Source organism: Achroia grisella, unplaced genomic scaffold (assembly GCF_030625045.1).
Source record: "Achroia grisella isolate CSIRO2021 unplaced genomic scaffold, CSIRO_AGI_Agris_v1 utg900, whole genome shotgun sequence".
Lineage (NCBI taxonomy): Eukaryota > Metazoa > Arthropoda > Insecta > Lepidoptera > Pyralidae > Achroia > Achroia grisella.
In genome coordinates, this window is record NW_026713059.1 from 6658065 (window position 1) to 6665412 (window position 7348).

The window sequence follows — 7348 nt, forward strand, 5'->3', positions numbered from 1 at the left end:
TATAGGTCCAGGTATTTGCATAAACAATTACAATATCAATTACATTGTAATGGTTTCGGTGGACCAACAAATTTCAATTAAAGCTCCAACTATGAACGTGGAAAATTCATGCAAGATTTAGCATTAATTAAATTTTCATCCATACTGAACTATTAGAACTATACCTATATACGAGAAATGCATTTAAAACATAATATAGAAGTTTCAATAATATACGGTATTGAAAGTATATAAAAGCTATACATTTTCAAAACTTCAATTTTACCATCATTAGTTAGCTATATTTTTTACGCTGGTATTCCATAGTGAGTGTTCCAAATATATTTCCAATGAATTATTAAGTGACGGAAATGACAACCGGCTATTATCTGATCGTTTGTTACTGAATATGATGGCTATGAATAATTAATTGAAATAAATATACCATCAATATGAGTTTTTATAGAGCGCGTTTTAACTAAGAACTATAAAATGATGGCAGTGAAAAGTTTTATTGCTATTTCGTATTTTTGTTTCAGGTAAACCTAATGGAACCATGTCCTTGTCAATAATTTCCTTGACGCTTTGATACGCGAGCGTATTCACGTAGAAAATAATAAGTGTCAATACAAAAATGTCAACGGAATTATGTCGATTGAAGTCTGAACGCGTGTACCTTTGGAACAACGCGGCATGTAAGTCATAAATAGCAGCAAATGTTTTATTTAATGTTTCTTCTCAGGAAAGATTTTCAATTTTCTTCCCCGAGTGTAAAGAGACTAAAGTTTATGATTTGTTCCTAAAAGAAATGTGACATTTCGATATATCTATTAGTTGGGTATTAAATTATGTGAAGTCGTGGCATTGCGCCAAGGCTTAAGGCAGCATTCAGATGCAGCCATTGTGCATCCAATTATATCTCAACCCTAAAATATTTAACGGTATGTCTTGCATATAAATTAGCGAAATAAATCAATGGAGAAGGAAGTACGAAACGAGATGGCCGGTGATGATAAGGGATGTTCTATAATATTTTTTGCTGACAATAATTTCACAAAGATGTTAAATGTTACATAGACCAGTCGAATTAAATTTGACATGAGGATAGATGTATTATGACGACCGACATAGGCTTTTATCTCAAAAAATGCAAACGATATAGCTCCAGCATTTTATAAAATATTGTCAGATATTGGAAAATAACTGTCTAAATTGACGAATGATAAATATAAAAAATGTTATGAATTTTGAGATACGCGCAATGTAATTTGTGGTGTATTTACACATATTTATTAAAAGACGTTACATAGTCGGGTTACTAATCATTTCTCTTATTGAAGCCGTGCGAATATTGGCATACGCTACCACAACTTTATAACATCTACCTATATTAAACTGTGTAATGAATTCATATAGCTGACGTCACAATATCTGGTTCATTTTCGAGTGCTATTAGTCTGCTTGGAAACTTCGATGAGGAAACTTCGTTGCTCTTTACTGTACCTGACCTTATATTAACAGCCACAGCAGTGCTTGTATGATATTCGCAGCCAAATATAAATGTATATTACAGCGGTATATCTATACTAATATTACAATGAAGAAAGATTAGATGGTTTCTTGCATTGAATAGGCTCTGAAACTACTGGACCGATTTGAAAAATACTTTTACCATAAAAATTTATTTGCAAAAACTTTGATAACCTAATCCAACCTCTAATTATTATATCATATAAAAAAAGAATTAAAAAATATAAATCGTATGCTACGGAAATTATTGATAATAAACAAAGTGATGTACTATAGTTTTATAAAGCACATTAATATTGAAGTAAAAATTTATAATTTGTGTTTTTTTTTTTGCATTAACAACATATATGCCACAGGTCCATCAAGACGTACATGATTGTTTGAATAAATACACAAATAGTGAATTGTGTAGGAAATTATCAACGAAAGTAATGAGTACTGACCAGATATAAAAAAACTCTGTTTATCGACTTAATCAGCAATCTCACCTTAATGTGCTTCATTTAACACTTAAATAAGAACAAACAATAATTGTCTATTTATAATATAAATTTAAAATTACTATATATTATGTCTTAGTGTATGGGTTATTATTTAGTATATCAGCTAATATTTCGTAAGAGAAATATTCAACTTTACAGGCCCTCAGTTGTCTACTAAAGAACTGGCCTTCCGGCGGAGTCCAAGAGGCATTTAATCTTACGTTGAATTATGTGTTGATGTTGAGAACCAGGAAAACGTTCCCTATCCCGCACCCTAGCTCTTCCCTTTTATATTTCTTCTATACTTTATTTTCCATTGCATTCCCTATAATTTTATCTGAAATTCAAACCAAACGTTCCTTTACAATGTTACCTTTTATTACCCACTCACAGATCTCGCATTTGCTAGTTATATCCAGAAAGGGTAAAAACAGGGGGCGCCGGCAGGTTACTATAGAGCCGTATTCCCTGATGTAATTACTGCGAGCTCGCCTGAGCGGTTCCACTAACACAATGACCGATGTCCGATAAATGCATTTCCGCTCTCGCTTCAGCCGCGTTTAACGCGCCCGCTCCCGCCACTGGCCGCACTAAATAAGTTGTAACGCTCGACTCCAGGAGCTATAAACAACGTTCGTGTCAGCATCTAGTTAGACTAACCAATTTATCTCGACTCAAAAAATATTGTTAAGCTCGCGCTACTGTGAACAGGATGAGGATGTTACGCGAAAGTACCCTGTCAGAGCTATTTAGCTTTTGAACTTTATTTAGTAATATATGTACTTTCAAAAATTTACACTATATATTTTTATAGTTTTAAGTCTCTTAAACATATTCATAGACTCTTGTTTCGCAGTCTGTTACTGTTTTATAACAGATTTGTCTATTATTAAGAATTATCAAATGTAATAAAAATAATAACTCTCTCCAACTGTAGGTCTTTGATTAATTGAATTCCAAAAATATCAAGAAATCAGCACCTTTTTCTTGTAGTCTTTTTATTTCTCTAGCTTATGACGCTCATGTTTATAGCTGACAGTTACCACTTTCCATCCAGTTAGACGTCAATTTTTATCATTCTAGTGGTATAAAAGCACTCTACGGTAATAGTTGCAACTTTATTTGTGTAATATTTACTATGTCTGTTCCTATAAACGATTTCCTTTGGAAAAGTGATTATTTTTGTATGTAACTATACTAGTAAACAGGCTGACGGCTCATCTTACTGTAAGCAAATCTATCGCCTATGTATCATGAATACAGATACCAGTCATCGTTTAAAACTTGCGGAGTTCTCATGCATTCTGAAGTCATGACTTCATGTAATTTCCCTGTCATATTTCACCCTTCAAATGAAATAAAACTACCTGTAAAATATTCGTCGTGTTTTAAAGAGACGAATATTACTGTATGTACAATATTAATACAGACAGCCTTTTTATTAATAATGTAATATAGGGAACTTTTGCCATTTCATGGTTGTAGGTTACGTGATGTTTTCAGTTCCTTCGCCAGCCGAGGCGAGGACGAGAGCGCTCTACGGTGATTCAATAACGCTTGCAGGCAAACGCAGTTACGGCCAATTAAAAGTATGCCACTCACACCGGCGGCTTGGATGGCGAATATCGAATAATTCAGTTACCGCCCCAAGGAAAACCTTGAGACAGCCCCAAACAAATAACGAAGAATGCTAGATAATTAAAGTGCTTTGCTAAACTATTTTCATTCATCAAAGCCGGTGAATTAAACTAAAGTATGTAATTGATTTAGAATAAATTTTATTTATCATTCTAATATTATTGCATATTTAGATTAGGTGGCATTCATCAATTCTGAACTCATCTGTATTAACTTTATCAAAATTGAAGTGGATTTTGTTGTTGTTATATAAACTCTTAAATTGTTATTTATATACATTAGTAGGTAAGTAAGGTATATTCACTCTGATTCTGTGTCTTTGACGTAGTCTGATACATGTCTCTGATACATATACCATACTTTAAGGGATTTTAGTTGTCACTACAAATAAATTAGACCCACGGTTTTATTACAAAATAAAGTTGTTGTCGTACCAAAAACATAAAATGGGGATGTTCATCCGCGAACAGAGGTCTTCTTCTCTCGTGCCTCTGAATGAGACAGTGTCATTAAATTAAAGTTTCATTTGTCTTCATTTGCTAAACAATAGCAATTATACAAAGCCCCACAGCGGGCGAGTAATCAAGCGTCCCTTTAATTAAGTACAGCAACAGTGCCAAGTAATTGGATCTGAACAACTGAGTAAACAAATCGAAATGGAAGGTAATAAATCTAGCAAACACCTCTTTCGGCGTCACTGAGCATTGGGTCTGCTATATCAAAAGTAACGCTTGACTAATCAAAACTGAATGAATTTATTGAAACATCATAGTGTTCAGGGGTTTATATTAATCTGTATAATAAATACAGTAATACGTCTGGATTGGTTTGTCACAAGTTTAGAGTTAGAAGTGTTCCATATCTAATTTGTGGATTAGTATTATGTTATTTATATCATACTCAACGTACAGGACAATAGGTATGACACCTTAGTCCAAGATAGTAGGTAGTAATAGTATAGGGTTCCCATGGTTACGTATACGTACGATGTCCAAGTATACAGGCGACGGTTACCGCTTACCGTCAGATGGGCCGTCAGATTGTTTGCCATCCTGATTAAATAAAAAATATCGTAGATTTCTTTTCAGCTCAAACTATCTTCCAATCGGAGGGGAGATTTGAGTTATCATAATAAATTATATGTACCAATCTTGATTTTTTATATGTATTTCAATAATCTCTAATATTAATATCTCTAGAAATATTTACTCACTGTGACATAATTTTTCCTAGTAGCGAAATATAGGATGTAGTAAAAAGAAATCTATTATTTTTCCATAAAAATAAATTATTATAGTTAATATTATCCTATTTAGATCAAATATGCGCTTTTATATTGGATTGTATATATTGTGTAGATGATGATTGTAATGCTCATACATAGCAACCGGAGAGGGCGCCAACGTGCACGGTACGTATTATTGTGCAGGGCATATCCATTTCCGGTTTCTTGTATTTTTATAACCTTCACTGCTGCTATTTGCTTCTGTGAACTGTTAGGGTTAGGTACGTATTTATTATCTTTTGTATATATTTTTTTATATTTTAAATAACAAACTTAAATGATGAACCGGCTCCTCCAAAATATTGTATTTATATTTCACTAGTACGAACTAATACTATAATGTTATAATTATTTATAATATAATGTGGCTATAAAAAATGAAAAATATTTTGTAAGTTTTATTTTCAAATTAAGTAAAATGTCTGTAGCAAGTACTTAATCAACGAAATAAGTAATTAGGAAGAAAGATAATCATGTCAAGATTAGATAGCTGGCAACCCTGTGACGTATTTAAGTGACATCAGGCCACACCCGTATATATTCATATTCATGGTCTGAGAACCTTTTTATCCGGCTGCAGAATAGTTCCTGAGCTATATTCATGTATGTTCCCTGAGATAGCAACAAACAACCTTACTTTTTTCGCTGTTCGCGATTTGATTGCGGGGATTTATTTTTATGGTCAGATTTATAGACAGTTTCAGCGAGATTTGCTGCTCGGCGAAATTTTATACAGGCGGGGACGTCTTTTTAAACGATATGAATAAAACAGGGTTTTGTTACAGCTCTCATATTTTTGGGGTTAGTAAATTTCTGTGGAGTTACAAGAAAACAGATCCATCTTTTTATGTATACAATTCGTATATTTAATAGCTAATATACTCTAATGAATATTAGTTGTTAGTGTGTGAAAGCTTTTTTTTTCTTAATTCATAAACGGACAATTGTTATTTATTTTGCGTCTGTGGGAAGACGTCAGTACATTGCCACAACAAAATTACATAGATACTCTAGTATATGAATGAATGAGTATATGTAAGTCTTTGTATCGATGTAGCGAATGAGAGACAAGAACGATTTTGATAAATGACATATCATTCAATTCGTCTTTTTGCTACGAGTAAGAAAATATTGCTAATTATCAGATGTCATTTATTTCACGATTTTTTTACCTAAATTAGCAGTATGAAATTTTTATTTATAATGCATAAATAAAAAGTTAATTATATCATTGTAAATATGCTAGAATTATTATATTTGATATAATACATCTACTACTTATGTATGAATAGTTTAATTTGTGGGTATTACCGCAGTACTAAATAAATAAAATTAATACGGATTAACTTTTATTGTAATTGCAATTGTTTCTTTATACTTGCTATTGATTAATGAACAGTTTCATGACCGATTTAGCGGTGTTCGTCCCACTTTCAGCAAATGATAGCAATTTCCACACGGAAATGCATCGAAATGGCAAAATAGCCTGCTAAGCGGTATCCATTTGCTGGGGTTGCGCTTCGTTCTCAAATTTTATGTAAGTACATTTTACAACGTTATGTAAACCGTTTTTTAAATGCGACACATACAGTAAATTGAAAACCAATTCATTTATGGAAGTACGTTGCTAGGTAGACATATCAGATATATCTTTTACTATATGAAATCTTATGCAGATAAAATTGGAGTTAACTAGTATTAATCTCCAAATACTAATTACCACTGTATCTTAGCTATTTAGAGTATACAACAGTATTTATATATTTTGGTATATAGTAGTAGTTAGTATGGTTAGTTTCTACTTTATTATCTTTTGTGGCCTGTTAATAAATATACAAGGTATACAACATATAAGTTATACGATATTATGTTGATAGATATCAATATATGATATTTGTTCACGGAAGTAATGGTTAAGGGCATTCTCCCGCAGTCCATTGTAATCCTGTAATCCCCTCTATTCACTACTAGATACAATAGACATCAGTATATTATGTAGACTATCATCGTATTGTAATGCCTAACATAGTGTACGAGTATAGTATAGAATTGTATACGATTAGCTTTCATTCATTTTACGTTATAAAATAAATTATAACTTAAAATTGATTTTTATACAAAATGGTAAACTGGAATGGACTATCTTTTGGCAAATGGTAACTGTCGTTTCATACATGAACAGTATTACACCATCACATCACATCGTTATCAATGTGGTGCCCGTGATGCCACTCATCCGTTGTAATTCCGGAGGAGTTATTATGCCTCTTATCCTCTAATTACACTTATTATTTCACCTTTCAACCGAAATACGGTATACAAAGAAATCTGACGCCTGCAAGTACTACCTGATATTAATTTTATTGCTAATTTTTATATCGAATTAAATATGATTTGCGTAAATTGGATCGACATGTCCTATAATTGTCATCAT